This window comes from Schistocerca piceifrons, unplaced genomic scaffold (assembly GCF_021461385.2).
Source record: "Schistocerca piceifrons isolate TAMUIC-IGC-003096 unplaced genomic scaffold, iqSchPice1.1 HiC_scaffold_572, whole genome shotgun sequence".
NCBI classification, from domain to species: Eukaryota; Metazoa; Arthropoda; class Insecta; order Orthoptera; family Acrididae; genus Schistocerca; species Schistocerca piceifrons.
This window is the reverse complement of record NW_025728813.1, coordinates 403,903-430,736: the sequence shown is the minus strand read 5'-3', so window position 1 is coordinate 430,736 and position 26,834 is coordinate 403,903. Positions and strand designations below refer to the sequence as shown.

The 26,834-nt window shown below is 54.7% G+C and overlaps 58 non-coding genes across 58 annotated transcripts; 46 read left to right on the top strand and 12 right to left on the bottom strand.

Annotated features, from left to right (window-relative positions):
- The first annotated feature begins 248 nt into the window (after window positions 1-248).
- Trnag-gcc lies at window positions 249-319 on the top strand. The gene has a single exon. It is a non-coding gene; the product is annotated as a tRNA-Gly (tRNA).
- A 381-nt stretch (window positions 320-700) lies between these two features.
- Window positions 701-773, top strand: Trnam-cau. Its single transcript has one exon. It is a non-coding gene; the product is annotated as a tRNA-Met (tRNA).
- Window positions 774-1,078: 305 nt separating this feature from the next.
- Trnae-uuc lies at window positions 1,079-1,150 on the top strand. The gene has a single exon. It is a non-coding gene; the product is annotated as a tRNA-Glu (tRNA).
- A 198-nt stretch (window positions 1,151-1,348) lies between these two features.
- Trnai-aau lies at window positions 1,349-1,422 on the top strand. Its single transcript has one exon. It is a non-coding gene; the product is annotated as a tRNA-Ile (tRNA).
- A 610-nt stretch (window positions 1,423-2,032) lies between these two features.
- Window positions 2,033-2,104, bottom strand: Trnag-ucc. Its single transcript has one exon. It is a non-coding gene; the product is annotated as a tRNA-Gly (tRNA).
- Window positions 2,105-2,446: 342 nt separating this feature from the next.
- Trnag-gcc lies at window positions 2,447-2,517 on the top strand. The gene has a single exon. It is a non-coding gene; the product is annotated as a tRNA-Gly (tRNA).
- Window positions 2,518-2,898: 381 nt separating this feature from the next.
- Trnam-cau lies at window positions 2,899-2,971 on the top strand. Its single transcript has one exon. It is a non-coding gene; the product is annotated as a tRNA-Met (tRNA).
- Window positions 2,972-3,276: 305 nt separating this feature from the next.
- On the top strand, window positions 3,277-3,348 carry Trnae-uuc. The gene has a single exon. It is a non-coding gene; the product is annotated as a tRNA-Glu (tRNA).
- Window positions 3,349-3,546: 198 nt separating this feature from the next.
- Trnai-aau lies at window positions 3,547-3,620 on the top strand. Its single transcript has one exon. It is a non-coding gene; the product is annotated as a tRNA-Ile (tRNA).
- A 610-nt stretch (window positions 3,621-4,230) lies between these two features.
- Window positions 4,231-4,302, bottom strand: Trnag-ucc. The gene has a single exon. It is a non-coding gene; the product is annotated as a tRNA-Gly (tRNA).
- A 342-nt stretch (window positions 4,303-4,644) lies between these two features.
- Trnag-gcc lies at window positions 4,645-4,715 on the top strand. Its single transcript has one exon. It is a non-coding gene; the product is annotated as a tRNA-Gly (tRNA).
- A 381-nt stretch (window positions 4,716-5,096) lies between these two features.
- Window positions 5,097-5,169, top strand: Trnam-cau. The gene has a single exon. It is a non-coding gene; the product is annotated as a tRNA-Met (tRNA).
- A 305-nt stretch (window positions 5,170-5,474) lies between these two features.
- On the top strand, window positions 5,475-5,546 carry Trnae-uuc. The gene has a single exon. It is a non-coding gene; the product is annotated as a tRNA-Glu (tRNA).
- A 198-nt stretch (window positions 5,547-5,744) lies between these two features.
- Window positions 5,745-5,818, top strand: Trnai-aau. Its single transcript has one exon. It is a non-coding gene; the product is annotated as a tRNA-Ile (tRNA).
- A 610-nt stretch (window positions 5,819-6,428) lies between these two features.
- Trnag-ucc lies at window positions 6,429-6,500 on the bottom strand. Its single transcript has one exon. It is a non-coding gene; the product is annotated as a tRNA-Gly (tRNA).
- A 342-nt stretch (window positions 6,501-6,842) lies between these two features.
- Window positions 6,843-6,913, top strand: Trnag-gcc. The gene has a single exon. It is a non-coding gene; the product is annotated as a tRNA-Gly (tRNA).
- Window positions 6,914-7,294: 381 nt separating this feature from the next.
- Window positions 7,295-7,367, top strand: Trnam-cau. The gene has a single exon. It is a non-coding gene; the product is annotated as a tRNA-Met (tRNA).
- A 305-nt stretch (window positions 7,368-7,672) lies between these two features.
- On the top strand, window positions 7,673-7,744 carry Trnae-uuc. Its single transcript has one exon. It is a non-coding gene; the product is annotated as a tRNA-Glu (tRNA).
- A 198-nt stretch (window positions 7,745-7,942) lies between these two features.
- Trnai-aau lies at window positions 7,943-8,016 on the top strand. Its single transcript has one exon. It is a non-coding gene; the product is annotated as a tRNA-Ile (tRNA).
- A 610-nt stretch (window positions 8,017-8,626) lies between these two features.
- Trnag-ucc lies at window positions 8,627-8,698 on the bottom strand. The gene has a single exon. It is a non-coding gene; the product is annotated as a tRNA-Gly (tRNA).
- A 342-nt stretch (window positions 8,699-9,040) lies between these two features.
- Trnag-gcc lies at window positions 9,041-9,111 on the top strand. The gene has a single exon. It is a non-coding gene; the product is annotated as a tRNA-Gly (tRNA).
- Window positions 9,112-9,492: 381 nt separating this feature from the next.
- Trnam-cau lies at window positions 9,493-9,565 on the top strand. Its single transcript has one exon. It is a non-coding gene; the product is annotated as a tRNA-Met (tRNA).
- Window positions 9,566-9,870: 305 nt separating this feature from the next.
- Window positions 9,871-9,942, top strand: Trnae-uuc. The gene has a single exon. It is a non-coding gene; the product is annotated as a tRNA-Glu (tRNA).
- Window positions 9,943-10,140: 198 nt separating this feature from the next.
- On the top strand, window positions 10,141-10,214 carry Trnai-aau. Its single transcript has one exon. It is a non-coding gene; the product is annotated as a tRNA-Ile (tRNA).
- Window positions 10,215-10,824: 610 nt separating this feature from the next.
- On the bottom strand, window positions 10,825-10,896 carry Trnag-ucc. The gene has a single exon. It is a non-coding gene; the product is annotated as a tRNA-Gly (tRNA).
- Window positions 10,897-11,238: 342 nt separating this feature from the next.
- Window positions 11,239-11,309, top strand: Trnag-gcc. The gene has a single exon. It is a non-coding gene; the product is annotated as a tRNA-Gly (tRNA).
- Window positions 11,310-11,690: 381 nt separating this feature from the next.
- Trnam-cau lies at window positions 11,691-11,763 on the top strand. Its single transcript has one exon. It is a non-coding gene; the product is annotated as a tRNA-Met (tRNA).
- Window positions 11,764-12,068: 305 nt separating this feature from the next.
- On the top strand, window positions 12,069-12,140 carry Trnae-uuc. Its single transcript has one exon. It is a non-coding gene; the product is annotated as a tRNA-Glu (tRNA).
- Window positions 12,141-12,338: 198 nt separating this feature from the next.
- Window positions 12,339-12,412, top strand: Trnai-aau. The gene has a single exon. It is a non-coding gene; the product is annotated as a tRNA-Ile (tRNA).
- Window positions 12,413-13,023: 611 nt separating this feature from the next.
- Window positions 13,024-13,095, bottom strand: Trnag-ucc. The gene has a single exon. It is a non-coding gene; the product is annotated as a tRNA-Gly (tRNA).
- A 342-nt stretch (window positions 13,096-13,437) lies between these two features.
- Window positions 13,438-13,508, top strand: Trnag-gcc. Its single transcript has one exon. It is a non-coding gene; the product is annotated as a tRNA-Gly (tRNA).
- Window positions 13,509-13,889: 381 nt separating this feature from the next.
- Window positions 13,890-13,962, top strand: Trnam-cau. The gene has a single exon. It is a non-coding gene; the product is annotated as a tRNA-Met (tRNA).
- A 575-nt stretch (window positions 13,963-14,537) lies between these two features.
- Trnai-aau lies at window positions 14,538-14,611 on the top strand. The gene has a single exon. It is a non-coding gene; the product is annotated as a tRNA-Ile (tRNA).
- A 610-nt stretch (window positions 14,612-15,221) lies between these two features.
- Trnag-ucc lies at window positions 15,222-15,293 on the bottom strand. Its single transcript has one exon. It is a non-coding gene; the product is annotated as a tRNA-Gly (tRNA).
- A 342-nt stretch (window positions 15,294-15,635) lies between these two features.
- Window positions 15,636-15,706, top strand: Trnag-gcc. Its single transcript has one exon. It is a non-coding gene; the product is annotated as a tRNA-Gly (tRNA).
- Window positions 15,707-16,087: 381 nt separating this feature from the next.
- Trnam-cau lies at window positions 16,088-16,160 on the top strand. The gene has a single exon. It is a non-coding gene; the product is annotated as a tRNA-Met (tRNA).
- Window positions 16,161-16,465: 305 nt separating this feature from the next.
- Window positions 16,466-16,537, top strand: Trnae-uuc. Its single transcript has one exon. It is a non-coding gene; the product is annotated as a tRNA-Glu (tRNA).
- A 198-nt stretch (window positions 16,538-16,735) lies between these two features.
- On the top strand, window positions 16,736-16,809 carry Trnai-aau. The gene has a single exon. It is a non-coding gene; the product is annotated as a tRNA-Ile (tRNA).
- Window positions 16,810-17,419: 610 nt separating this feature from the next.
- On the bottom strand, window positions 17,420-17,491 carry Trnag-ucc. Its single transcript has one exon. It is a non-coding gene; the product is annotated as a tRNA-Gly (tRNA).
- Window positions 17,492-17,833: 342 nt separating this feature from the next.
- Window positions 17,834-17,904, top strand: Trnag-gcc. Its single transcript has one exon. It is a non-coding gene; the product is annotated as a tRNA-Gly (tRNA).
- A 381-nt stretch (window positions 17,905-18,285) lies between these two features.
- Window positions 18,286-18,358, top strand: Trnam-cau. The gene has a single exon. It is a non-coding gene; the product is annotated as a tRNA-Met (tRNA).
- A 305-nt stretch (window positions 18,359-18,663) lies between these two features.
- On the top strand, window positions 18,664-18,735 carry Trnae-uuc. Its single transcript has one exon. It is a non-coding gene; the product is annotated as a tRNA-Glu (tRNA).
- A 198-nt stretch (window positions 18,736-18,933) lies between these two features.
- Window positions 18,934-19,007, top strand: Trnai-aau. The gene has a single exon. It is a non-coding gene; the product is annotated as a tRNA-Ile (tRNA).
- A 611-nt stretch (window positions 19,008-19,618) lies between these two features.
- Window positions 19,619-19,690, bottom strand: Trnag-ucc. Its single transcript has one exon. It is a non-coding gene; the product is annotated as a tRNA-Gly (tRNA).
- Window positions 19,691-20,032: 342 nt separating this feature from the next.
- On the top strand, window positions 20,033-20,103 carry Trnag-gcc. The gene has a single exon. It is a non-coding gene; the product is annotated as a tRNA-Gly (tRNA).
- Window positions 20,104-20,484: 381 nt separating this feature from the next.
- On the top strand, window positions 20,485-20,557 carry Trnam-cau. Its single transcript has one exon. It is a non-coding gene; the product is annotated as a tRNA-Met (tRNA).
- Window positions 20,558-21,132: 575 nt separating this feature from the next.
- Window positions 21,133-21,206, top strand: Trnai-aau. The gene has a single exon. It is a non-coding gene; the product is annotated as a tRNA-Ile (tRNA).
- A 610-nt stretch (window positions 21,207-21,816) lies between these two features.
- On the bottom strand, window positions 21,817-21,888 carry Trnag-ucc. The gene has a single exon. It is a non-coding gene; the product is annotated as a tRNA-Gly (tRNA).
- A 342-nt stretch (window positions 21,889-22,230) lies between these two features.
- Window positions 22,231-22,301, top strand: Trnag-gcc. Its single transcript has one exon. It is a non-coding gene; the product is annotated as a tRNA-Gly (tRNA).
- A 381-nt stretch (window positions 22,302-22,682) lies between these two features.
- Window positions 22,683-22,755, top strand: Trnam-cau. The gene has a single exon. It is a non-coding gene; the product is annotated as a tRNA-Met (tRNA).
- Window positions 22,756-23,060: 305 nt separating this feature from the next.
- Trnae-uuc lies at window positions 23,061-23,132 on the top strand. The gene has a single exon. It is a non-coding gene; the product is annotated as a tRNA-Glu (tRNA).
- Window positions 23,133-23,330: 198 nt separating this feature from the next.
- Window positions 23,331-23,404, top strand: Trnai-aau. Its single transcript has one exon. It is a non-coding gene; the product is annotated as a tRNA-Ile (tRNA).
- Window positions 23,405-24,015: 611 nt separating this feature from the next.
- On the bottom strand, window positions 24,016-24,087 carry Trnag-ucc. The gene has a single exon. It is a non-coding gene; the product is annotated as a tRNA-Gly (tRNA).
- A 342-nt stretch (window positions 24,088-24,429) lies between these two features.
- Trnag-gcc lies at window positions 24,430-24,500 on the top strand. Its single transcript has one exon. It is a non-coding gene; the product is annotated as a tRNA-Gly (tRNA).
- A 381-nt stretch (window positions 24,501-24,881) lies between these two features.
- On the top strand, window positions 24,882-24,954 carry Trnam-cau. Its single transcript has one exon. It is a non-coding gene; the product is annotated as a tRNA-Met (tRNA).
- A 575-nt stretch (window positions 24,955-25,529) lies between these two features.
- Trnai-aau lies at window positions 25,530-25,603 on the top strand. The gene has a single exon. It is a non-coding gene; the product is annotated as a tRNA-Ile (tRNA).
- A 611-nt stretch (window positions 25,604-26,214) lies between these two features.
- On the bottom strand, window positions 26,215-26,286 carry Trnag-ucc. Its single transcript has one exon. It is a non-coding gene; the product is annotated as a tRNA-Gly (tRNA).
- Window positions 26,287-26,628: 342 nt separating this feature from the next.
- Window positions 26,629-26,699, top strand: Trnag-gcc. Its single transcript has one exon. It is a non-coding gene; the product is annotated as a tRNA-Gly (tRNA).
- The last annotated feature ends 135 nt before the right edge of the window (window positions 26,700-26,834 follow it).

Below are 26,834 nucleotides of genomic sequence, written 5' to 3'. Positions count from 1 at the left end.
CTAGGGGAGCACATCCAGACGCATTCGGACAGCGTATCCGCGCACATTTCGCATCCTTTGGCAAGAGTTGGGCGCCGGCGACGCAAGAGTACGCAGAGGCCCGCGTTCTGGCGGCATTTTTAAGCAGTGCAGTGCAGGATTCAGCGTCTGCAGCATCTTTCCCACAGAATGCTACGGCGCTTGACGGCAGTCCCACTTTCCCTTGAGACGTCTGCTCGGAAAGCAGCGTCAAGTTACCGCTGGCCGCAGCATCGGTGGTTCAGTGGTAGAATGCTCGCCTGCCACGCGGGCGGCCCGGGTTCGATTCCCGGCCGATGCATCATTTTGCTTTTCCCGCGATGATGCTGCCGCGTGGCTTGAGCGCTTGAGATGCACGATCCACAAGAATGTGTAGCTGGATTTCCCTTGAGAAGGACCGAGAACGCAGCACTCGCGGGTCCCCACTAGGACGCTCGCATCATGTTCTACAGACTAGCGTCGGCCTGGCCTCACAAGTTGCTGGGTCCGGGTGCCTCCGAGGCTCTGAACTTTAACGACAAGGAGTGCTGCCTATCGTTGCAACAGCTGCAGCAGCACCGCAATCAACTGGGCCGGCAGTGCACGTGTAGCAACAGAACACGTTATCCAGGAAGTACAGTGTCTCTACGTCTAATATTGGGTACGGTATTTACCCAGTTTCCAGGACAAGCGGTGCACCCGTGCCTCGGTAGCGCAGTAGGCAGCGCGTAAGTCTCATAATCTTAAGGTCGTGAGTTCGATCCTCACCCGGGGCATTTAATTTTCTGTGACTGATGGTGGTGCTGTTGCTAGGGCGCCAACGTATTTCTTGTTTGTTATCCACAACGTTTCAACGCTTCAGCGGGAAAATGTTTACTTCCTGTTATTGCTACTTACAGCTTCCCTTTTCCTCTTCTCCCAGCAGAGCATGAAGCCAAAAGCATTGCTCTGCGACGTTTGAGGTGCGCGCCTTGCCAGTCAGTATGTGCAAAGATGCTCGCAAAGAGAGAGGGGCGCCGACGCGGCACTCGACACGAAATGCGACAAGCGACCGTACGAACGGTCGAACGAAACGGCGACATCCGGTGTGGTCTAGTGGCTAGGATACCTGGCTTTCACCCAGGAGGCCCGGGTTCGATTCCCGGTACCGGAACGGAATTTTTTCCACACGAATCGTGGCAAGTTTGAGCTGTCCGAGCAGCCGTTTGCCGTCCTGCTCGCAATATAGCTACTGTTTCGTGACCGTCAGCAGAATATAGACTAGGGAAGCAGACACACGACGACCATAGAAATGGTGTGTGGCTTCATGCCACCTGTTTCCAGCGTAGGGCTGAGCAACTGCATCTGCCGAGGCCCGTTAGCTAAGTTGGTTAGAGCGTCGTGCTAATAACGCGAAGGTCGTGGGTTCGATCCCCCCACGGGCCACTACTCTTTTACTACTACGAAAAGGCAGCGCCGATTTCAGCTGGCGAGTGTGATGACCAAAAGATCATCACCCTGCGTGGAAGTTGACAGAGGATCCGAACCCGACTCGTCGGGAAGCGCTACAGCATTCACTCGGCAATGGCCATAATATCTTGAATACACTGGTTCTCAACCGATAAAGAGAAAATGAAAGAAAATGTCCGATTGCCGATGCGTAACAACTTTGGCCCCTGTCAGTACTTGGGCGGGTGAGCGCATGGGAACACAGGGCACTATTTGCACTTTTACTTCCTATTTTTGTTTCTCCTTTGTTTTCGGAGCTACAGCCCGATTCGGTCAGGGAGACGCCACCGTGAAATGAAGGGGGCGTGCTGTGTGTCCATCGCCTCGCCTCTCCTTACCTCTCTCAGTCGTTTCTCGTGCTTGTCGTTTTGATAAAGGCCGACTTGAGAGCGTCAGCTCTCGCGTCAGCTGAGCAAAGTCGAGACAAGTCGAGACACGAGACAAGTCGAGACACACTAAGGGCTGGTATGCAGCGAGTAAGAGGGCGAAAAAACAATAATTTAAGAGCGCGTGGCAAAAGTACTCATACGCGAAATTAAAAGCCTGCTGCGGTGGCCGGGAATCGAACCCGGATCAACTGCTTGGAAGGCAACTATGCTGACCATTACACCACCACCGCACAAGCGAGCGCCGCGCGTCCGCGCTGTGTCGGCTTCCCGCCAGTCGGCAGCGGCCGAAGGTGATAGTACCTGGCAGGCGCATTTCGAGGCAGGCTAGGGGAGCACATCCAGACGCATTCGGACAGCGTATCCGCGCACATTTCGCATCCTTTGGCAAGAGTTGGGCGCCGGCGACGCAAGAGTACGCAGAGGCCCGCGTTCTGGCGGCATTTTTAAGCAGTGCAGTGCAGGATTCAGCGTCTGCAGCATCTTTCCCACAGAATGCTACGGCGCTTGACGGCAGTCCCACTTTCCCTTGAGACGTCTGCTCGGAAAGCAGCGTCAAGTTACCGCTGGCCGCAGCATCGGTGGTTCAGTGGTAGAATGCTCGCCTGCCACGCGGGCGGCCCGGGTTCGATTCCCGGCCGATGCATCATTTTGCTTTTCCCGCGATGATGCTGCCGCGTGGCTTGAGCGCTTGAGATGCACGATCCACAAGAATGTGTAGCTGGATTTCCCTTGAGAAGGACCGAGAACGCAGCACTCGCGGGTCCCCACTAGGACGCTCGCATCATGTTCTACAGACTAGCGTCGGCCTGGCCTCACAAGTTGCTGGGTCCGGGTGCCTCCGAGGCTCTGAACTTTAACGACAAGGAGTGCTGCCTATCGTTGCAACAGCTGCAGCAGCATCGCAATCAACTGGGCCGGCAGTGCACGTGTAGCAACAGAACACGTTATCCAGGAAGTACAGTGTCTCTACGTCTAATATTGGGTACGGTATTTACCCAGTTTCCAGGACAAGCGGTGCACCCGTGCCTCGGTAGCGCAGTAGGCAGCGCGTAAGTCTCATAATCTTAAGGTCGTGAGTTCGATCCTCACCCGGGGCATTTAATTTTCTGTGACTGATGGTGGTGCTGTTGCTAGGGCGCCAACGTATTTCTTGTTTGTTATCCACAACGTTTCAACGCTTCAGCGGGAAAATGTTTACTTCCTGTTATTGCTACTTACAGCTTCCCTTTTCCTCTTCTCCCAGCAGAGCATGAAGCCAAAAGCATTGCTCTGCGACGTTTGAGGTGCGCGCCTTGCCAGTCAGTATGTGCAAAGATGCTCGCAAAGAGAGAGGGGCGCCGACGCGGCACTCGACACGAAATGCGACAAGCGACCGTACGAACGGTCGAACGAAACGGCGACATCCGGTGTGGTCTAGTGGCTAGGATACCTGGCTTTCACCCAGGAGGCCCGGGTTCGATTCCCGGTACCGGAACGGAATTTTTTCCACACGAATCGTGGCAAGTTTGAGCTGTCCGAGCAGCCGTTTGCCGTCCTGCTCGCAATATAGCTACTGTTTCCTGACCGTCAGCAGAATATAGACTAGGGAAGCAGACACACGACGACCATAGAAATGGTGTGTGGCTTCATGCCACCTGTTTCCAGCGTAGGGCTGAGCAACTGCATCTGCCGAGGCCCGTTAGCTAAGTTGGTTAGAGCGTCGTGCTAATAACGCGAAGGTCGTGGGTTCGATCCCCCCACGGGCCACTACTCTTTTACTACTACGAAAAGGCAGCGCCGATTTCAGCTGGCGAGTGTGATGACCAAAAGATCATCACCCTGCGTGGAAGTTGACAGAGGATCCGAACCCGACTCGTCGGGAAGCGCTACAGCATTCACTCGGCAATGGCCATAATATCTTGAATACACTGGTTCTCAACCGATAAAGAGAAAATGAAAGAAAATGTCCGATTGCCGATGCGTAACAACTTTGGCCCCTGTCAGTACTTGGGCGGGTGAGCGCATGGGAACACAGGGCACTATTTGCACTTTTACTTCCTATTTTTGTTTCTCCTTTGTTTTCGGAGCTACAGCCCGATTCGGTCAGGGAGACGCCACCGTGAAATGAAGGGGGCGTGCTGTGTGTCCATCGCCTCGCCTCTCCTTACCTCTCTCAGTCGTTTCTCGTGCTTGTCGTTTTGATAAAGGCCGACTTGAGAGCGTCAGCTCTCGCGTCAGCTGAGCAAAGTCGAGACAAGTCGAGACACGAGACAAGTCGAGACACACTAAGGGCTGGTATGCAGCGAGTAAGAGGGCGAAAAAACAATAATTTAAGAGCGCGTGGCAAAAGTACTCATACGCGAAATTAAAAGCCTGCTGCGGTGGCCGGGAATCGAACCCGGATCAACTGCTTGGAAGGCAACTATGCTGACCATTACACCACCACCGCACAAGCGAGCGCCGCGCGTCCGCGCTGTGTCGGCTTCCCGCCAGTCGGCAGCGGCCGAAGGTGATAGTACCTGGCAGGCGCATTTCGAGGCAGGCTAGGGGAGCACATCCAGACGCATTCGGACAGCGTATCCGCGCACATTTCGCATCCTTTGGCAAGAGTTGGGCGCCGGCGACGCAAGAGTACGCAGAGGCCCGCGTTCTGGCGGCATTTTTAAGCAGTGCAGTGCAGGATTCAGCGTCTGCAGCATCTTTCCCACAGAATGCTACGGCGCTTGACGGCAGTCCCACTTTCCCTTGAGACGTCTGCTCGGAAAGCAGCGTCAAGTTACCGCTGGCCGCAGCATCGGTGGTTCAGTGGTAGAATGCTCGCCTGCCACGCGGGCGGCCCGGGTTCGATTCCCGGCCGATGCATCATTTTGCTTTTCCCGCGATGATGCTGCCGCGTGGCTTGAGCGCTTGAGATGCACGATCCACAAGAATGTGTAGCTGGATTTCCCTTGAGAAGGACCGAGAACGCAGCACTCGCGGGTCCCCACTAGGACGCTCGCATCATGTTCTACAGACTAGCGTCGGCCTGGCCTCACAAGTTGCTGGGTCCGGGTGCCTCCGAGGCTCTGAACTTTAACGACAAGGAGTGCTGCCTATCGTTGCAACAGCTGCAGCAGCACCGCAATCAACTGGGCCGGCAGTGCACGTGTAGCAACAGAACACGTTATCCAGGAAGTACAGTGTCTCTACGTCTAATATTGGGTACGGTATTTACCCAGTTTCCAGGACAAGCGGTGCACCCGTGCCTCGGTAGCGCAGTAGGCAGCGCGTAAGTCTCATAATCTTAAGGTCGTGAGTTCGATCCTCACCCGGGGCATTTAATTTTCTGTGACTGATGGTGGTGCTGTTGCTAGGGCGCCAACGTATTTCTTGTTTGTTATCCACAACGTTTCAACGCTTCAGCGGGAAAATGTTTACTTCCTGTTATTGCTACTTACAGCTTCCCTTTTCCTCTTCTCCCAGCAGAGCATGAAGCCAAAAGCATTGCTCTGCGACGTTTGAGGTGCGCGCCTTGCCAGTCAGTATGTGCAAAGATGCTCGCAAAGAGAGAGGGGCGCCGACGCGGCACTCGACACGAAATGCGACAAGCGACCGTACGAACGGTCGAACGAAACGGCGACATCCGGTGTGGTCTAGTGGCTAGGATACCTGGCTTTCACCCAGGAGGCCCGGGTTCGATTCCCGGTACCGGAACGGAATTTTTTCCACACGAATCGTGGCAAGTTTGAGCTGTCCGAGCAGCCGTTTGCCGTCCTGCTCGCAATATAGCTACTGTTTCGTGACCGTCAGCAGAATATAGACTAGGGAAGCAGACACACGACGACCATAGAAATGGTGTGTGGCTTCATGCCACCTGTTTCCAGCGTAGGGCTGAGCAACTGCATCTGCCGAGGCCCGTTAGCTAAGTTGGTTAGAGCGTCGTGCTAATAACGCGAAGGTCGTGGGTTCGATCCCCCCACGGGCCACTACTCTTTTACTACTACGAAAAGGCAGCGCCGATTTCAGCTGGCGAGTGTGATGACCAAAAGATCATCACCCTGCGTGGAAGTTGACAGAGGATCCGAACCCGACTCGTCGGGAAGCGCTACAGCATTCACTCGGCAATGGCCATAATATCTTGAATACACTGGTTCTCAACCGATAAAGAGAAAATGAAAGAAAATGTCCGATTGCCGATGCGTAACAACTTTGGCCCCTGTCAGTACTTGGGCGGGTGAGCGCATGGGAACACAGGGCACTATTTGCACTTTTACTTCCTATTTTTGTTTCTCCTTTGTTTTCGGAGCTACAGCCCGATTCGGTCAGGGAGACGCCACCGTGAAATGAAGGGGGCGTGCTGTGTGTCCATCGCCTCGCCTCTCCTTACCTCTCTCAGTCGTTTCTCGTGCTTGTCGTTTTGATAAAGGCCGACTTGAGAGCGTCAGCTCTCGCGTCAGCTGAGCAAAGTCGAGACAAGTCGAGACACGAGACAAGTCGAGACACACTAAGGGCTGGTATGCAGCGAGTAAGAGGGCGAAAAAACAATAATTTAAGAGCGCGTGGCAAAAGTACTCATACGCGAAATTAAAAGCCTGCTGCGGTGGCCGGGAATCGAACCCGGATCAACTGCTTGGAAGGCAACTATGCTGACCATTACACCACCACCGCACAAGCGAGCGCCGCGCGTCCGCGCTGTGTCGGCTTCCCGCCAGTCGGCAGCGGCCGAAGGTGATAGTACCTGGCAGGCGCATTTCGAGGCAGGCTAGGGGAGCACATCCAGACGCATTCGGACAGCGTATCCGCGCACATTTCGCATCCTTTGGCAAGAGTTGGGCGCCGGCGACGCAAGAGTACGCAGAGGCCCGCGTTCTGGCGGCATTTTTAAGCAGTGCAGTGCAGGATTCAGCGTCTGCAGCATCTTTCCCACAGAATGCTACGGCGCTTGACGGCAGTCCCACTTTCCCTTGAGACGTCTGCTCGGAAAGCAGCGTCAAGTTACCGCTGGCCGCAGCATCGGTGGTTCAGTGGTAGAATGCTCGCCTGCCACGCGGGCGGCCCGGGTTCGATTCCCGGCCGATGCATCATTTTGCTTTTCCCGCGATGATGCTGCCGCGTGGCTTGAGCGCTTGAGATGCACGATCCACAAGAATGTGTAGCTGGATTTCCCTTGAGAAGGACCGAGAACGCAGCACTCGCGGGTCCCCACTAGGACGCTCGCATCATGTTCTACAGACTAGCGTCGGCCTGGCCTCACAAGTTGCTGGGTCCGGGTGCCTCCGAGGCTCTGAACTTTAACGACAAGGAGTGCTGCCTATCGTTGCAACAGCTGCAGCAGCACCGCAATCAACTGGGCCGGCAGTGCACGTGTAGCAACAGAACACGTTATCCAGGAAGTACAGTGTCTCTACGTCTAATATTGGGTACGGTATTTACCCAGTTTCCAGGACAAGCGGTGCACCCGTGCCTCGGTAGCGCAGTAGGCAGCGCGTAAGTCTCATAATCTTAAGGTCGTGAGTTCGATCCTCACCCGGGGCATTTAATTTTCTGTGACTGATGGTGGTGCTGTTGCTAGGGCGCCAACGTATTTCTTGTTTGTTATCCACAACGTTTCAACGCTTCAGCGGGAAAATGTTTACTTCCTGTTATTGCTACTTACAGCTTCCCTTTTCCTCTTCTCCCAGCAGAGCATGAAGCCAAAAGCATTGCTCTGCGACGTTTGAGGTGCGCGCCTTGCCAGTCAGTATGTGCAAAGATGCTCGCAAAGAGAGAGGGGCGCCGACGCGGCACTCGACACGAAATGCGACAAGCGACCGTACGAACGGTCGAACGAAACGGCGACATCCGGTGTGGTCTAGTGGCTAGGATACCTGGCTTTCACCCAGGAGGCCCGGGTTCGATTCCCGGTACCGGAACGGAATTTTTTCCACACGAATCGTGGCAAGTTTGAGCTGTCCGAGCAGCCGTTTGCCGTCCTGCTCGCAATATAGCTACTGTTTCGTGACCGTCAGCAGAATATAGACTAGGGAAGCAGACACACGACGACCATAGAAATGGTGTGTGGCTTCATGCCACCTGTTTCCAGCGTAGGGCTGAGCAACTGCATCTGCCGAGGCCCGTTAGCTAAGTTGGTTAGAGCGTCGTGCTAATAACGCGAAGGTCGTGGGTTCGATCCCCCCACGGGCCACTACTCTTTTACTACTACGAAAAGGCAGCGCCGATTTCAGCTGGCGAGTGTGATGACCAAAAGATCATCACCCTGCGTGGAAGTTGACAGAGGATCCGAACCCGACTCGTCGGGAAGCGCTACAGCATTCACTCGGCAATGGCCATAATATCTTGAATACACTGGTTCTCAACCGATAAAGAGAAAATGAAAGAAAATGTCCGATTGCCGATGCGTAACAACTTTGGCCCCTGTCAGTACTTGGGCGGGTGAGCGCATGGGAACACAGGGCACTATTTGCACTTTTACTTCCTATTTTTGTTTCTCCTTTGTTTTCGGAGCTACAGCCCGATTCGGTCAGGGAGACGCCACCGTGAAATGAAGGGGGCGTGCTGTGTGTCCATCGCCTCGCCTCTCCTTACCTCTCTCAGTCGTTTCTCGTGCTTGTCGTTTTGATAAAGGCCGACTTGAGAGCGTCAGCTCTCGCGTCAGCTGAGCAAAGTCGAGACAAGTCGAGACACGAGACAAGTCGAGACACACTAAGGGCTGGTATGCAGCGAGTAAGAGGGCGAAAAAACAATAATTTAAGAGCGCGTGGCAAAAGTACTCATACGCGAAATTAAAAGCCTGCTGCGGTGGCCGGGAATCGAACCCGGATCAACTGCTTGGAAGGCAACTATGCTGACCATTACACCACCACCGCACAAGCGAGCGCCGCGCGTCCGCGCTGTGTCGGCTTCCCGCCAGTCGGCAGCGGCCGAAGGTGATAGTACCTGGCAGGCGCATTTCGAGGCAGGCTAGGGGAGCACATCCAGACGCATTCGGACAGCGTATCCGCGCACATTTCGCATCCTTTGGCAAGAGTTGGGCGCCGGCGACGCAAGAGTACGCAGAGGCCCGCGTTCTGGCGGCATTTTTAAGCAGTGCAGTGCAGGATTCAGCGTCTGCAGCATCTTTCCCACAGAATGCTACGGCGCTTGACGGCAGTCCCACTTTCCCTTGAGACGTCTGCTCGGAAAGCAGCGTCAAGTTACCGCTGGCCGCAGCATCGGTGGTTCAGTGGTAGAATGCTCGCCTGCCACGCGGGCGGCCCGGGTTCGATTCCCGGCCGATGCATCATTTTGCTTTTCCCGCGATGATGCTGCCGCGTGGCTTGAGCGCTTGAGATGCACGATCCACAAGAATGTGTAGCTGGATTTCCCTTGAGAAGGACCGAGAACGCAGCACTCGCGGGTCCCCACTAGGACGCTCGCATCATGTTCTACAGACTAGCGTCGGCCTGGCCTCACAAGTTGCTGGGTCCGGGTGCCTCCGAGGCTCTGAACTTTAACGACAAGGAGTGCTGCCTATCGTTGCAACAGCTGCAGCAGCACCGCAATCAACTGGGCCGGCAGTGCACGTGTAGCAACAGAACACGTTATCCAGGAAGTACAGTGTCTCTACGTCTAATATTGGGTACGGTATTTACCCAGTTTCCAGGACAAGCGGTGCACCCGTGCCTCGGTAGCGCAGTAGGCAGCGCGTAAGTCTCATAATCTTAAGGTCGTGAGTTCGATCCTCACCCGGGGCATTTAATTTTCTGTGACTGATGGTGGTGCTGTTGCTAGGGCGCCAACGTATTTCTTGTTTGTTATCCACAACGTTTCAACGCTTCAGCGGGAAAATGTTTACTTCCTGTTATTGCTACTTACAGCTTCCCTTTTCCTCTTCTCCCAGCAGAGCATGAAGCCAAAAGCATTGCTCTGCGACGTTTGAGGTGCGCGCCTTGCCAGTCAGTATGTGCAAAGATGCTCGCAAAGAGAGAGGGGCGCCGACGCGGCACTCGACACGAAATGCGACAAGCGACCGTACGAACGGTCGAACGAAACGGCGACATCCGGTGTGGTCTAGTGGCTAGGATACCTGGCTTTCACCCAGGAGGCCCGGGTTCGATTCCCGGTACCGGAACGGAATTTTTTCCACACGAATCGTGGCAAGTTTGAGCTGTCCGAGCAGCCGTTTGCCGTCCTGCTCGCAATATAGCTACTGTTTCGTGACCGTCAGCAGAATATAGACTAGGGAAGCAGACACACGACGACCATAGAAATGGTGTGTGGCTTCATGCCACCTGTTTCCAGCGTAGGGCTGAGCAACTGCATCTGCCGAGGCCCGTTAGCTAAGTTGGTTAGAGCGTCGTGCTAATAACGCGAAGGTCGTGGGTTCGATCCCCCCACGGGCCACTACTCTTTTACTACTACGAAAAGGCAGCGCCGATTTCAGCTGGCGAGTGTGATGACCAAAAGATCATCACCCTGCGTGGAAGTTGACAGAGGATCCGAACCCGACTCGTCGGGAAGCGCTACAGCATTCACTCGGCAATGGCCATAATATCTTGAATACACTGGTTCTCAACCGATAAAGAGAAAATGAAAGAAAATGTCCGATTGCCGATGCGTAACAACTTTGGCCCCTGTCAGTACTTGGGCGGGTGAGCGCATGGGAACACAGGGCACTATTTGCACTTTTACTTCCTATTTTTGTTTCTCCTTTGTTTTCGGAGCTACAGCCCGATTCGGTCAGGGAGACGCCACCGTGAAATGAAGGGGGCGTGCTGTGTGTCCATCGCCTCGCCTCTCCTTACCTCTCTCAGTCGTTTCTCGTGCTTGTCGTTTTGATAAAGGCCGACTTGAGAGCGTCAGCTCTCGCGTCAGCTGAGCAAAGTCGAGACAAGTCGAGACACGAGACAAGTCGAGACACACTAAGGGCTGGTATGCAGCGAGTAAGAGGGCGAAAAAACAATAATTTAAGAGCGCGTGGCAAAAGTACTCATACGCGAAATTAAAAGCCTGCTGCGGTGGCCGGGAATCGAACCCGGATCAACTGCTTGGAAGGCAACTATGCTGACCATTACACCACCACCGCACAAGCGAGCGCCGCGCGTCCGCGCTGTGTCGGCTTCCCGCCAGTCGGCAGCGGCCGAAGGTGATAGTACCTGGCAGGCGCATTTCGAGGCAGGCTAGGGGAGCACATCCAGACGCATTCGGACAGCGTATCCGCGCACATTTCGCATCCTTTGGCAAGAGTTGGGCGCCGGCGACGCAAGAGTACGCAGAGGCCCGCGTTCTGGCGGCATTTTTAAGCAGTGCAGTGCAGGATTCAGCGTCTGCAGCATCTTTCCCACAGAATGCTACGGCGCTTGACGGCAGTCCCACTTTCCCTTGAGACGTCTGCTCGGAAAGCAGCGTCAAGTTACCGCTGGCCGCAGCATCGGTGGTTCAGTGGTAGAATGCTCGGCTGCCACGCGGGCGGCCCGGGTTCGATTCCCGGCCGATGCATCATTTTGCTTTTCCCGCGATGATGCTGCCGCGTGGCTTGAGCGCTTGAGATGCACGATCCACAAGAATGTGTAGCTGGATTTCCCTTGAGAAGGACCGAGAACGCAGCACTCGCGGGTCCCCACTAGGACGCTCGCATCATGTTCTACAGACTAGCGTCGGCCTGGCCTCACAAGTTGCTGGGTCCGGGTGCCTCCGAGGCTCTGAACTTTAACGACAAGGAGTGCTGCCTATCGTTGCAACAGCTGCAGCAGCACCGCAATCAACTGGGCCGGCAGTGCACGTGTAGCAACAGAACACGTTATCCAGGAAGTACAGTGTCTCTACGTCTAATATTGGGTACGGTATTTACCCAGTTTCCAGGACAAGCGGTGCACCCGTGCCTCGGTAGCGCAGTAGGCAGCGCGTAAGTCTCATAATCTTAAGGTCGTGAGTTCGATCCTCACCCGGGGCATTTAATTTTCTGTGACTGATGGTGGTGCTGTTGCTAGGGCGCCAACGTATTTCTTGTTTGTTATCCACAACGTTTCAACGCTTCAGCGGGAAAATGTTTACTTCCTGTTATTGCTACTTACAGCTTCCCTTTTCCTCTTCTCCCAGCAGAGCATGAAGCCAAAAGCATTGCTCTGCGACGTTTGAGGTGCGCGCCTTGCCAGTCAGTATGTGCAAAGATGCTCGCAAAGAGAGAGGGGCGCCGACGCGGCACTCGACACGAAATGCGACAAGCGACCGTACGAACGGTCGAACGAAACGGCGACATCCGGTGTGGTCTAGTGGCTAGGATACCTGGCTTTCACCCAGGAGGCCCGGGTTCGATTCCCGGTACCGGAACGGAATTTTTTCCACACGAATCGTGGCAAGTTTGAGCTGTCCGAGCAGCCGTTTGCCGTCCTGCTCGCAATATAGCTACTGTTTCGTGACCGTCAGCAGAATATAGACTAGGGAAGCAGACACACGACGACCATAGAAATGGTGTATGGCTTCATGCCACCTGTTTCCAGCGTAGGGCTGAGCAACTGCATCTGCCGAGGCCCGTTAGCTCAGTTGGTTAGAGCGTCGTGCTAATAACGCGAAGGTCGTGGGTTCGATCCCCCCACGGGCCACTACTCTTTTACTACTACGAAAAGGCAGCGCCGATTTCAGCTGGCGAGTGTGATGACCAAAAGATCATCACCCTGCGTGGAAGTTGACAGAGGATCCGAACCCGACTCGTCGGGAAGCGCTACAGCATTCACTCGGCAATGGCCATAATATCTTGAATACACTGGTTCTCAACCGATAAAGAGAAAATGAAAGAAAATGTCCGATTGCCGATGCGTAACAACTTTGGCCCTTGTCAGTACTTGGGCGGGTGAGCGCATGGGAACACAGGGCACTATTTGCACTTTTACTTCCTATTTTTGTTTCTCCTTTGTTTTCGGAGCTACAGCCCGATTCGGTGAGGGAGACGCCACCGTGAAATGAAGGGGGCGAGCTGTGTGTCCATCGCCTCGCCTCTCCTTACCTCTCTCAGTCGTTTCTCGTGCTTGTCGTTTTGATAAAGGCCGATTTGAGAGCGTCAGCTCTCGCGTCAGCTGAGCAAAGTCGAGACAAGTCGAGACACGAGACAAGTCGAGACACACTAAGGGCTGGTATGCAGCGAGTAAGAGGGCGAAAAAAACAATAATTTAAGAGCGCGTGGCAAAAGTACTCATACGCGAAATTAAAAGCCTGCTGCGGTGGCCGGGAATCGAACCCGGATCAACTGCTTGGAAGGCAACTATGCTGACCATTACACCACCACCGCACAAGCGAGCGCCGCGCGTCCGCGCTGTGTCGGCTTCCCGCCAGTCGGCAGCGGCCGAAGGTGATCGTACCTGGCAGGCGCATTTCGAGGCAGGCTAGGGGAGCACATCCAGACGCATTCGGACAGCGTATCCGCGCACATTTCGCATCCTTTGGCAAGAGTTGGGCGCCGGCGACGCAAGAGTACGCAGAGGACCGCGTTCTGGCGGCATTTTTAAGCAGTGCAGTGCAGGATTCAGCGTCTGCAGCATCTTTCCCACAGAATGCTACGGCGCTTGACGGCAGTCCCACTTTCCCTTGAGACATCTGCTCGGGAAGCAGCGTCAAGTTACCGCTGGCCCCAGCATCGGTGGTTCAGTGGTAGAATGCTCGCCTGCCACGCGGGCGGCCCGGGTTCGATTCCCGGCCGATGCATCATTTTGCTTTTCCCGCGATGATGCTGCCGCGTGGCTTGAGCGCTTGAGATGCACGATCCACAAGAATGTGTAGCTGGATTTCCCTTGAGAAGGACCGAGAACGCAGCACTCGCGGGTCCCCACTAGGACGCTCGCATCTTGTTCTACAGACTAGCGTCGGCCTGGCCTCACAAGTTGCTGGGTCCGGGTGCCTCCGAGGCTCTGAACTTTAACGACAAGGAGTGCTGCCTATCGTTGCAACAGCTGCAGCAGCACCACAATCAACTGGGCCGGCAGTGCACGTGTAGCAACAGAACACGTTATCCAGGAAGTACAGTGTCTCTACGTCTAATATTGGGTACGGTATTTAGCCAGTTTCCAGGACAAGCGGTGCACCCGTGCCTCGGTAGCGCAGTAGGCAGCGCGTAAGTCTCATAATCTTAAGGTCGTGAGTTCGATCCTCACCCGTGGCATTTAATTTTCTGTGACTGATGGTGGTGCTGTTGCTAGGGCGCCAACGTATTTCTTGTTTGTTATCCACAACGTTTCAACGCTTCAGCGGGAAAATGTTTACTTCCTGTTATTGCTACTTACAGCTTCCCTTTTCCTCTTCTCCCAGCAGAGCATGAAGCCAAAAGCGTTGCTCTGCGACGTTTGAGGTGCGCGCTTTGCCAGTCAGTATGTGCAAAGATGCTCGCAAAGAGAGAGGGGCGCCGACGCGGCACTCGACACGAAATGCGACAAGCGACCGTACGAACGGTCGAACGAAACGGCCACATCCGGTGTGGTCTAGTGGCTAGGATACCTGCCTTTCACCCAGGAGGCCCCGGTTCGATTCCCGGTACCGGAACGGAATTTTTTCCACACGAATCGTGGCAAGTTTGAGCTGTCCGAGCAGCCGTTTGCCGTCCTGCTCGCAATATAGCTACTGTTTCGTGACCGTCAGCAGAATATAGACTAGGGAAGCAGACACACGACGACCATAGAAATGGTGTGTGGCTTCATGCCACCTGTTTCCAGCGTAGGGCTGAGCAACTGCATCTGCCGAGGCCCGTTAGCTAAGTTGGTTAGAGCGTCGTGCTAATAACGCGAAGGTCGTGGGTTCGATCCCCCCACGGGCCACTACTCTTTTACTACTACGAAAAGGCAGCGCCGATTTCAGCTGGCGAGTGTGATGACCAAAAGATCATCACCCTGCGTGGAAGTTGACAGAGGATCCGAACCCGACTCGTCGGGAAGCGCTACAGCATTCACTCGGCAATGGCCATAATATCTTGAATACACTGGTTCTCAACCGATAAAGAGAAAATGAAAGAAAATGTCCGATTGCCGATGCGTAACAACTTTGGCCCCTGTCAGTACTTGGGCGGGTGAGCGCATGGGAACACAGGGCACTATTTGCACTTTTACTTCCTATTTTTGTTTCTCCTTTGTTTTCGGAGCTACAGCCCGATTCGGTCAGGGAGACGCCACCGTGAAATGAAGGGGGCGTGCTGTGTGTCCATCGCCTCGCCTCTCCTTACCTCTCTCAGTCGTTTCTCGTGCTTGTCGTTTTGATAAAGGCCGACTTGAGAGCGTCAGCTCTCGCGTCAGCTGAGCAAAGTCGAGACAAGTCGAGACACGAGACAAGTCGAGACACACTAAGGGCTGGTATGCAGCGAGTAAGAGGGCGAAAAAACAATAATTTAAGAGCGCGTGGCAAAAGTACTCATACGCGAAATTAAAAGCCTGCTGCGGTGGCCGGGAATCGAACCCGGATCAACTGCTTGGAAGGCAACTATGCTGACCATTACACCACCACCGCACAAGCGAGCGCCGCGCGTCCGCGCTGTGTCGGCTTCCCGCCAGTCGGCAGCGGCCGAAGGTGATAGTACCTGGCAGGCGCATTTCGAGGCAGGCTAGGGGAGCACATCCAGACGCATTCGGACAGCGTATCCGCGCACATTTCGCATCCTTTGGCAAGAGTTGGGCGCCGGCGACGCAAGAGTACGCAGAGGCCCGCGTTCTGGCGGCATTTTTAAGCAGTGCAGTGCAGGATTCAGCGTCTGCAGCATCTTTCCCACAGAATGCTACGGCGCTTGACGGCAGTCCCACTTTCCCTTGAGACGTCTGCTCGGAAAGCAGCGTCAAGTTACCGCTGGCCGCAGCATCGGTGGTTCAGTGGTAGAATGCTCGGCTGCCACGCGGGCGGCCCGGGTTCGATTCCCGGCCGATGCATCATTTTGCTTTTCCCGCGATGATGCTGCCGCGTGGCTTGAGCGCTTGAGATGCACGATCCACAAGAATGTGTAGCTGGATTTCCCTTGAGAAGGACCGAGAACGCAGCACTCGCGGGTCCCCACTAGGACGCTCGCATCATGTTCTACAGACTAGCGTCGGCCTGGCCTCACAAGTTGCTGGGTCCGGGTGCCTCCGAGGCTCTGAACTTTAACGACAAGGAGTGCTGCCTATCGTTGCAACAGCTGCAGCAGCACCGCAATCAACTGGGCCGGCAGTGCACGTGTAGCAACAGAACACGTTATCCAGGAAGTACAGTGTCTCTACGTCTAATATTGGGTACGGTATTTACCCAGTTTCCAGGACAAGCGGTGCACCCGCGCCTCGGTAGCGCAGTAGGCAGCGCGTAAGTCTCATAATCTTAAGGTCTTGAGTTCGATCCTCACCCGGGGCATTTAATTTTCTGTGACTGATGGTGGTGCTGTTGCTAGGGCGCCAACGTATTTCTTGTTTGTTATCCACAACGTTTCAACGCTTCAGCGGGAAAATGTTTACTTCCTGTTATTGCTACTTACAGCTTCCCTTTTCCTCTTCTCCCAGCAGAGCATGAAGCCAAAAGCATTGCTCTGCGACGTTTGAGGTGCGCGCCTTGCCAGTCAGTATGTGCAAAGATGCTCGCAAAGAGAGAGGGGCGCCGACGCGGCACTCGACACGAAATGCGACAAGCGACCGTACGAACGGTCGAACGAAACGGCGACATCCGGTGTGGTCTAGTGGCTAGGATACCTGGCTTTCACCCAGGAGGCCCGGGTTCGATTCCCGGTACCGGAACGGAATTTTTTCCACACGAATCGTGGCAAGTTTGAGCTGTCCGAGCAGCCGTTTGCCGTCCTGCTCGCAATATAGCTACTGTTTCGTGACCGTCAGCAGAATATAGACTAGGGAAGCAGACACACGACGACCATAGAAATGGTGTGTGGCTTCATGCCACCTGTTTCCAGCGTAGGGCTGAGCAACTGCATCTGCCGAGGCCCGTTAGCTAAGTTGGTTAGAGCGTCGTGCTAATAACGCGAAGGTCGTGGGTTCGATCCCCCCACGGGCCACTACTCTTTTACTACTACGAAAAGGCAGCGCCGATTTCAGCTGGCGAGTGTGATGACCAAAAGATCATCACCCTGCGTGGAAGTTGACAGAGGATCCGAACCCGACTCGTCGGGAAGCGCTACAGCATTCACTCGGCAATGGCCATAATATCTTGAATACACTGGTTCTCAACCGATAAAGAGAAAATGAAAGAAAATGTCCGATTGCCGATGCGTAACAACTTTGGCCCCTGTCAGTACTTGGGCGGGTGAGCGCATGGGAACACAGGGCACTATTTGCACTTTTACTTCCTATTTTTGTTTCTCCTTTGTTTTCGGAGCTACAGCCCGATTCGGTCAGGGAGACGCCACCGTGAAATGAAGGGGGCGTGCTGTGTGTCCATCGCCTCGCCTCTCCTTACCTCTCTCAGTCGTTTCTCGTGCTTGTCGTTTTGATAAAGGCCGACTTGAGAGCGTCAGCTCTCGCGTCAGCTGAGCAAAGTCGAGACAAGTCGAGACACGAGACAAGTCGAGACACACTAAGGGCTGGTATGCAGCGAGTAAGAGGGCGAAAAAACAATAATTTAAGAGCGCGTGGCAAAAGTACTCATACGCGAAATTAAAAGCCTGCTGCGGTGGCCGGGAATCGAACCCGGATCAACTGCTTGGAAGGCAACTATGCTGACCATTACACCACCACCGCACAAGCGAGCGCCGCGCGTCCGCGCTGTGTCGGCTTCCCGCCAGTCGGCAGCGGCCGAAGGTGATAGTACCTGGCAGGCGCATTTCGAGGCAGGCTAGGGGAGCACATCCAGACGCATTCGGACAGCGTATCCGCGCACATTTCGCATCCTTTGGCAAGAGTTGGGCGCCGGCGACGCAAGAGTACGCAGAGGCCCGCGTTCTGGCGGCATTTTTAAGCAGTGCAGTGCAGGATTCAGCGTCTGCAGCATCTTTCCCACAGAATGCTACGGCGCTTGACGGCAGTCCCACTTTCCCTTGAGACGTCTGCTCGGAAAGCAGCGTCAAGTTACCGCTGGCCGCAGCATCGGTGGTTCAGTGGTAGAATGCTCGCCTGCCACGCGGGCGGCCCGGGTTCGATTCCCGGCCGATGCATCATTTTGCTTTTCCCGCGATGATGCTGCCGCGTGGCTTGAGCGCTTGAGATGCACGATCCACAAGAATGTGTAGCTGGATTTCCCTTGAGAAGGACCGAGAACGCAGCACTCGCGGGTCCCCACTAGGACGCTCGCATCATGTTCTACAGACTAGCGTCGGCCTGGCCTCACAAGTTGCTGGGTCCGGGTGCCTCCGAGGCTCTGAACTTTAACGACAAGGAGTGCTGCCTATCGTTGCAACAGCTGCAGCAGCACCGCAATCAACTGGGCCGGCAGTGCACGTGTAGCAACAGAACACGTTATCCAGGAAGTACAGTGTCTCTACGTCTAATATTGGGTACGGTATTTACCCAGTTTCCAGGACAAGCGGTGCACCCGTGCCTCGGTAGCGCAGTAGGCAGCGCGTAAGTCTCATAATCTTAAGGTCGTGAGTTCGATCCTCACCCGGGGCATTTAATTTTCTGTGACTGATGGTGGTGCTGTTGCTAGGGCGCCAACGTATTTCTTGTTTGTTATCCACAACGTTTCAACGCTTCAGCGGGAAAATGTTTACTTCCTGTTATTGCTACTTACAGCTTCCCTTTTCCTCTTCTCCCAGCAGAGCATGAAGCCAAAAGCATTGCTCTGCGACGTTTGAGGTGCGCGCCTTGCCAGTCAGTATGTGCAAAGATGCTCGCAAAGAGAGAGGGGCGCCGACGCGGCACTCGACACGAAATGCGACAAGCGACCGTACGAACGGTCGAACGAAACGGCGACATCCGGTGTGGTCTAGTGGCTAGGATACCTGGCTTTCACCCAGGAGGCCCGGGTTCGATTCCCGGTACCGGAACGGAATTTTTTCCACACGAATCGTGGCAAGTTTGAGCTGTCCGAGCAGCCGTTTGCCGTCCTGCTCGCAATATAGCTACTGTTTCGTGACCGTCAGCAGAATATAGACTAGGGAAGCAGACACACGACGACCATAGAAATGGTGTATGGCTTCATGCCACCTGTTTCCAGCGTAGGGCTGAGCAACTGCATCTGCCGAGGCCCGTTAGCTCAGTTGGTTAGAGCGTCGTGCTAATAACGCGAAGGTCGTGGGTTCGATCCCCCCACGGGCCACTACTCTTTTACTACTACGAAAAGGCAGCGCCGATTTCAGCTGGCGAGTGTGATGACCAAAAGATCATCACCCTGCGTGGAAGTTGACAGAGGATCCGAACCCGACTCGTCGGGAAGCGCTACAGTATTCACTCGGCAATGGCCATAATATCTTGAATACACTGGTTCTCAACCGATAAAGAGAAAATGAAAGAAAATGTCCGATTGCCGATGCGTAACAACTTTGGCCCTTGTCAGTACTTGGGCGGGTGAGCGCATGGGAACACAGGGCACTATTTGCACTTTTACTTCCTATTTTTGTTTCTCCTTTGTTTTCGGAGCTACAGCCCGATTCGGTGAGGGAGACGCCACCGTGAAATGAAGGGGGCGTGCTGTGTGTCCATCGCCTCGCCTCTCCTTACCTCTCTCAGTCGTTTCTCGTGCTTGTCGTTTTGATAAAGGCCGATTTGAGAGCGTCAGCTCTCGCGTCAGCTGAGCAAAGTCGAGACAAGTCGAGACACGAGACAAGTCGAGACACACTAAGGGCTGGTATGCAGCGAGTAAGAGGGCGAAAAAAACAATAATTTAAGAGCGCGTGGCAAAAGTACTCATACGCGAAATTAAAAGCCTGCTGCGGTGGCCGGGAATCGAACCCGGATCAACTGCTTGGAAGGCAACTATGCTGACCATTACACCACCACCGCACAAGCGAGCGCCGCGCGTCCGCGCTGTGTCGGCTTCCCGCCAGTCGGCAGCGGCCGAAGGTGATCGTACCTGGCAGGCGCATTTCGAGGCAGGCTAGGGGAGCACATCCAGACGCATTCGGACAGCGTATCCGCGCACATTTCGCATCCTTTGGCAAGAGTTGGGCGCCGGCGACGCAAGAGTACGCAGAGGACCGCGTTCTGGCGGCATTTTTAAGCAGTGCAGTGCAGGATTCAGCGTCTGCAGCATCTTTCCCACAGAATGCTACGGCGCTTGACGGCAGTCCCACTTTCCCTTGAGACATCTGCTCGGGAAGCAGCGTCAAGTTACCGCTGGCCCCAGCATCGGTGGTTCAGTGGTAGAATGCTCGCCTGCCACGCGGGCGGCCCGGGTTCGATTCCCGGCCGATGCATCATTTTGCTTTTCCCGCGATGATGCTGCCGCGTGGCTTGAGCGCTTGAGATGCACGATCCACAAGAATGTGTAGCTGGATTTCCCTTGAGAAGGACCGAGAACGCAGCACTCGCGGGTCCCCACTAGGACGCTCGCATCTTGTTCTACAGACTAGCGTCGGCCTGGCCTCACAAGTTGCTGGGTCCGGGTGCCTCCGAGGCTCTGAACTTTAACGACAAGGAGTGCTGCCTATCGTTGCAACAGCTGCAGCAGCACCACAATCAACTGGGCCGGCAGTGCACGTGTAGCAACAGAACACGTTATCCAGGAAGTACAGTGTCTCTACGTCTAATATTGGGTACGGTATTTAGCCAGTTTCCAGGACAAGCGGTGCACCCGTGCCTCGGTAGCGCAGTAGGCAGCGCGTAAGTCTCATAATCTTAAGGTCGTGAGTTCGATCCTCACCCGTGGCATTTAATTTTCTGTGACTGATGGTGGTGCTGTTGCTAGGGCGCCAACGTATTTCTTGTTTGTTATCCACAACGTTTCAACGCTTCAGCGGGAAAATGTTTACTTCCTGTTATTGCTACTTACAGCTTCCCTTTTCCTCTTCTCCCAGCAGAGCATGAAGCCAAAAGCGTTGCTCTGCGACGTTTGAGGTGCGCGCTTTGCCAGTCAGTATGTGCAAAGATGCTCGCAAAGAGAGAGGGGCGCCGACGCGGCACTCGACACGAAATGCGACAAGCGACCGTACGAACGGTCGAACGAAACGGCCACATCCGGTGTGGTCTAGTGGCTAGGATACCTGCCTTTCACCCAGGAGGCCCCGGTTCGATTCCCGGTACCGGAACGGAATTTTTTCCACACGAATCGTGGCAAGTTTGAGCTGTCCGAGCAGCCGTTTGCCGTCCTGCTCGCAATATAGCTACTGTTTCGTGACCGTCAGCAGAATATAGACTAGGGAAGCAGACACACGACGACCATAGAAATGGTGTGTGGCTTCATGCCACCTGTTTCCAGCGTAGGGCTGAGCAACTGCATCTGCCGAGGCCCGTTAGCTAAGTTGGTTAGAGCGTCGTGCTAATAACGCGAAGGTCGTGGGTTCGATCCCCCCACGGGCCACTACTCTTTTACTACTACGAAAAGGCAGCGCCGATTTCAGCTGGCGAGTGTGATGACCAAAAGATCATCACCCTGCGTGGAAGTTGACAGAGGATCCGAACCCGACTCGTCGGGAAGCGCTACAGCATTCACTCGGCAATGGCCATAATATCTTGAATACACTGGTTCTCAACCGATAAAGAGAAAATGAAAGAAAATGTCCGATTGCCGATGCGTAACAACTTTGGCCCCTGTCAGTACTTGGGCGGGTGAGCGCATGGGAACACAGGGCACTATTTGCACTTTTACTTCCTATTTTTGTTTCTCCTTTGTTTTCGGAGCTACAGCCCGATTCGGTCAGGGAGACGCCACCGTGAAATGAAGGGGGCGTGCTGTGTGTCCATCGCCTCGCCTCTCCTTACCTCTCTCAGTCGTTTCTCGTGCTTGTCGTTTTGATAAAGGCCGACTTGAGAGCGTCAGCTCTCGCGTCAGCTGAGCAAAGTCGAGACAAGTCGAGACACGAGACAAGTCGAGACACACTAAGGGCTGGTATGCAGCGAGTAAGAGGGCGAAAAAACAATAATTTAAGAGCGCGTGGCAAAAGTACTCATACGCGAAATTAAAAGCCTGCTGCGGTGGCCGGGAATCGAACCCGGATCAACTGCTTGGAAGGCAACTATGCTGACCATTACACCACCACCGCACAAGCGAGCGCCGCGCGTCCGCGCTGTGTCGGCTTCCCGCCAGTCGGCAGCGGCCGAAGGTGATAGTACCTGGCAGGCGCATTTCGAGGCAGGCTAGGGGAGCACATCCAGACGCATTCGGACAGCGTATCCGCGCACATTTCGCATCCTTTGGCAAGAGTTGGGCGCCGGCGACGCAAGAGTACGCAGAGGCCCGCGTTCTGGCGGCATTTTTAAGCAGTGCAGTGCAGGATTCAGCGTCTGCAGCATCTTTCCCACAGAATGCTACGGCGCTTGACGGCAGTCCCACTTTCCCTTGAGACGTCTGCTCGGAAAGCAGCGTCAAGTTACCGCTGGCCGCAGCATCGGTGGTTCAGTGGTAGAATGCTCGGCTGCCACGCGGGCGGCCCGGGTTCGATTCCCGGCCGATGCATCATTTTGCTTTTCCCGCGATGATGCTGCCGCGTGGCTTGAGCGCTTGAGATGCACGATCCACAAGAATGTGTAGCTGGATTTCCCTTGAGAAGGACCGAGAACGCAGCACTCGCGGGTCCCCACTAGGACGCTCGCATCATGTTCTACAGACTAGCGTCGGCCTGGCCTCACAAGTTGCTGGGTCCGGGTGCCTCCGAGGCTCTGAACTTTAACGACAAGGAGTGCTGCCTATCGTTGCAACAGCTGCAGCAGCACCGCAATCAACTGGGCCGGCAGTGCACGTGTAGCAACAGAACACGTTATCCAGGAAGTACAGTGTCTCTACGTCTAATATTGGGTACGGTATTTACCCAGTTTCCAGGACAAGCGGTGCACCCGTGCCTCGGTAGCGCAGTAGGCAGCGCGTAAGTCTCATAATCTTAAGGTCGTGAGTTCGATCCTCACCCGGGGCATTTAATTTTCTGTGACTGATGGTGGTGCTGTTGCTAGGGCGCCAACGTATTTCTTGTTTGTTATCCACAACGTTTCAACGCTTCAGCGGGAAAATGTTTACTTCCTGTTATTGCTACTTACAGCTTCCCTTTTCCTCTTCTCCCAGCAGAGCATGAAGCCAAAAGCATTGCTCTGCGACGTTTGAGGTGCGCGCCTTGCCAGTCAGTATGTGCAAAGATGCTCGCAAAGAGAGAGGGGCGCCGACGCGGCACTCGACACGAAATGCGACAAGCGACCGTACGAACGGTCGAACGAAACGGCGACATCCGGTGTGGTCTAGTGGCTAGGATACCTGGCTTTCACCCAGGAGGCCCGGGTTCGATTCCCGGTACCGGAACGGAATTTTTTCCACACGAATCGTGGCAAGTTTGAGCTGTCCGAGCAGCCGTTTGCCGTCCTGCTCGCAATATAGCTACTGTTTCGTGACCGTCAGCAGAATATAGACTAGGGAAGCAGACACACGACGACCATAGAAATGGTGTATGGCTTCATGCCACCTGTTTCCAGCGTAGGGCTGAGCAACTGCATCTGCCGAGGCCCGTTAGCTCAGTTGGTTAGAGCGTCGTGCTAATAACGCGAAGGTCGTGGGTTCGATCCCACCACGGGCCACTACTCTTTTACTACTACGAAAAGGCAGCGCCGATTTCAGCTGGCGAGTGTGATGACCAAAAGATCATCACCCTGCGTGGAAGTTGACAGAGGATCCGAACCCGACTCGTCGGGAAGCGCTACAGCATTCACTCGGCAATGGCCATAATATCTTGAATACACTGGTTCTCAACCGATAAAGAGAAAATGAAAGAAAATGTCCGATTGCCGATGCGTAACAACTTTGGCCCTTGTCAGTACTTGGGCGGGTGAGCGCATGGGAACACAGGGCACTATTTGCACTTTTACTTCCTATTTTTGTTTCTCCTTTGTTTTCGGAGCTACAGCCCGATTCGGTGAGGGAGACGCCACCGTGAAATGAAGGGGGCGTGCTGTGTGTCCATCGCCTCGCCTCTCCTTACCTCTCTCAGTCGTTTCTCGTGCTTGTCGTTTTGATAAAGGCCGATTTGAGAGCGTCAGCTCTCGCGTCAGCTGAGCAAAGTCGAGACAAGTCGAGACACGAGACAAGTCGAGACACACTAAGGGCTGGTATGCAGCGAGTAAGAGGGCGAAAAAAACAATAATTTAAGAGCGCGTGGCAAAAGTACTCATACGCGAAATTAAAAGCCTGCTGCGGTGGCCGGGAATCGAACCCGGATCAACTGCTTGGAAGGCAACTATGCTGACCATTACACCACCACCGCACAAGCGAGCGCCGCGCGTCCGCGCTGTGTCGGCTTCCCGCCAGTCGGCAGCGGCCGAAGGTGATCGTACCTGGCAGGCGCATTTCGAGGCAGGCTAGGGGAGCACATCCAGACGCATTCGGACAGCGTATCCGCGCACATTTCGCATCCTTTGGCAAGAGTTGGGCGCCGGCGACGCAAGAGTACGCAGAGGACCGCGTTCTGGCGGCATTTTTAAGCAGTGCAGTGCAGGATTCAGCGTCTGCAGCATCTTTCCCACAGAATGCTACGGCGCTTGACGGCAGTCCCACTTTCCCTTGAGACATCTGCTCGGGAAGCAGCGTCAAGTTACCGCTGGCCCCAGCATCGGTGGTTCAGTGGTAGAATGCTCGCCTGCCACGCGGGCGGCCCGGGTTCGATTCCCGGCCGATGCATCATTTTGCTTTTCCCGCGATGATGCTGCCGCGTGGCTTGAGCGCTTGAGATGCACGATCCACAAGAATGTGTAGCTGGATTTCCCTTGAGAAGGACCGAGAACGCAGCACTCGCGGGTCCCCACTAGGACGCTCGCATCTTGTTCTACAGACTAGCGTCGGCCTGGCCTCACAAGTTGCTGGGTCCGGGTGCCTCCGAGGCTCTGAACTTTAACGACAAGGAGTGCTGCCTATCGTTGCAACAGCTGCAGCAGCACCACAATCAACTGGGCCGGCAGTGCACGTGTAGCAACAGAACACGTTATCCAGGAAGTACAGTGTCTCTACGTCTAATATTGGGTACGGTATTTAGCCAGTTTCCAGGACAAGCGGTGCACCCGTGCCTCGGTAGCGCAGTAGGCAGCGCGTAAGTCTCATAATCTTAAGGTCGTGAGTTCGATCCTCACCCGTGGCATTTAATTTTCTGTGACTGATGGTGGTGCTGTTGCTAGGGCGCCAACGTATTTCTTGTTTGTTATCCACAACGTTTCAACGCTTCAGCGGGAAAATGTTTACTTCCTGTTATTGCTACTTACAGCTTCCCTTTTCCTCTTCTCCCAGCAGAGCATGAAGCCAAAAGCGTTGCTCTGCGACGTTTGAGGTGCGCGCTTTGCCAGTCAGTATGTGCAAAGATGCTCGCAAAGAGAGAGGGGCGCCGACGCGGCACTCGACACGAAATGCGACAAGCGACCGTACGAACGGTCGAACGAAACGGCCACATCCGGTGTGGTCTAGTGGCTAGGATACCTGCCTTTCACCCAGGAGGCCCCGGTTCGATTCCCGGTACCGGAACGGAATTTTTTCCACACGAATCGTGGCAAGTTTGAGCTGTCCGAGCAGCCGTTTGCCGTCCTGCTCGCAATATAGCTACTGTTTCGTGACCGTCAGCAGAATATAGACTAGGGAAGCAGACACACGACGACCATAGAAATGGTGTGTGGCTTCATGCCACCTGTTTCCAGCGTAGGGCTGAGCAACTGCATCTGCCGAGGCCCGTTAGCTCAGTTGGTTAGAGCGTCGTGCTAATAACGCGAAGGTCGTGGGTTCGATCCCCCCACGGGCCACTACTCTTTTACTACTACGAAAAGGCAGCGCCGATTTCAGCTGGCGAGTGTGATGACCAAAAGATCATCACCCTGCGTGGAAGTTGACAGAGGATCCGAACCCGACTCGTCGGGAAGCGCTACAGCATTCACTCGGCAATGGCCATAATATCTTGAATACACTGGTTCTCAACCGATAAAGAGAAAATGAAAGAAAATGTCCGATTGCCGATGCGTAACAACTTTGGCCCTTGTCAGTACTTGGGCGGGTGAGCGCATGGGAACACAGGGCACTATTTGCACTTTTACTTCCTATTTTTGTTTCTCCTTTGTTTTCGGAGCTACAGCCCGATTCGGTGAGGGAGACGCCACCGTGAAATGAAGGGGGCGTGCTGTGTGTCCATCGCCTCGCCTCTCCTTACCTCTCTCAGTCGTTTCTCGTGCTTGTCGTTTTGATAAAGGCCGATTTGAGAGCGTCAGCTCTCGCGTCAGCTGAGCAAAGTCGAGACAAGTCGAGACACGAGACAAGTCGAGACACACTAAGGGCTGGTATGCAGCGAGTAAGAGGGCGAAAAAAACAATAATTTAAGAGCGCGTGGCAAAAGTACTCATACGCGAAATTAAAAGCCTGCTGCGGTGGCCGGGAATCGAACCCGGATCAACTGCTTGGAAGGCAACTATGCTGACCATTACACCACCACCGCACAAGCGAGCGCCGCGCGTCCGCGCTGTGTCGGCTTCCCGCCAGTCGGCAGCGGCCGAAGGTGATCGTACCTGGCAGGCGCATTTCGAGGCAGGCTAGGGGAGCACATCCAGACGCATTCGGACAGCGTATCCGCGCACATTTCGCATCCTTTGGCAAGAGTTGGGCGCCGGCGACGCAAGAGTACGCAGAGGACCGCGTTCTGGCGGCATTTTTAAGCAGTGCAGTGCAGGATTCAGCGTCTGCAGCATCTTTCCCACAGAATGCTACGGCGCTTGACGGCAGTCCCACTTTCCCTTGAGACATCTGCTCGGGAAGCAGCGTCAAGTTACCGCTGGCCCCAGCATCGGTGGTTCAGTGGTAGAATGCTCGCCTGCCACGCGGGCGGCCCGGGTTCGATTCCCGGCCGATGCATCATTTTGCTTTTCCCGCGATGATGCTGCCGCGTGGCTTGAGCGCTTGAGATGCACGATCCACAAGAATGTGTAGCTGGATTTCCCTTGAGAAGGACCGAGAACGCAGCACTCGCGGGTCCCCACTAGGACGCTC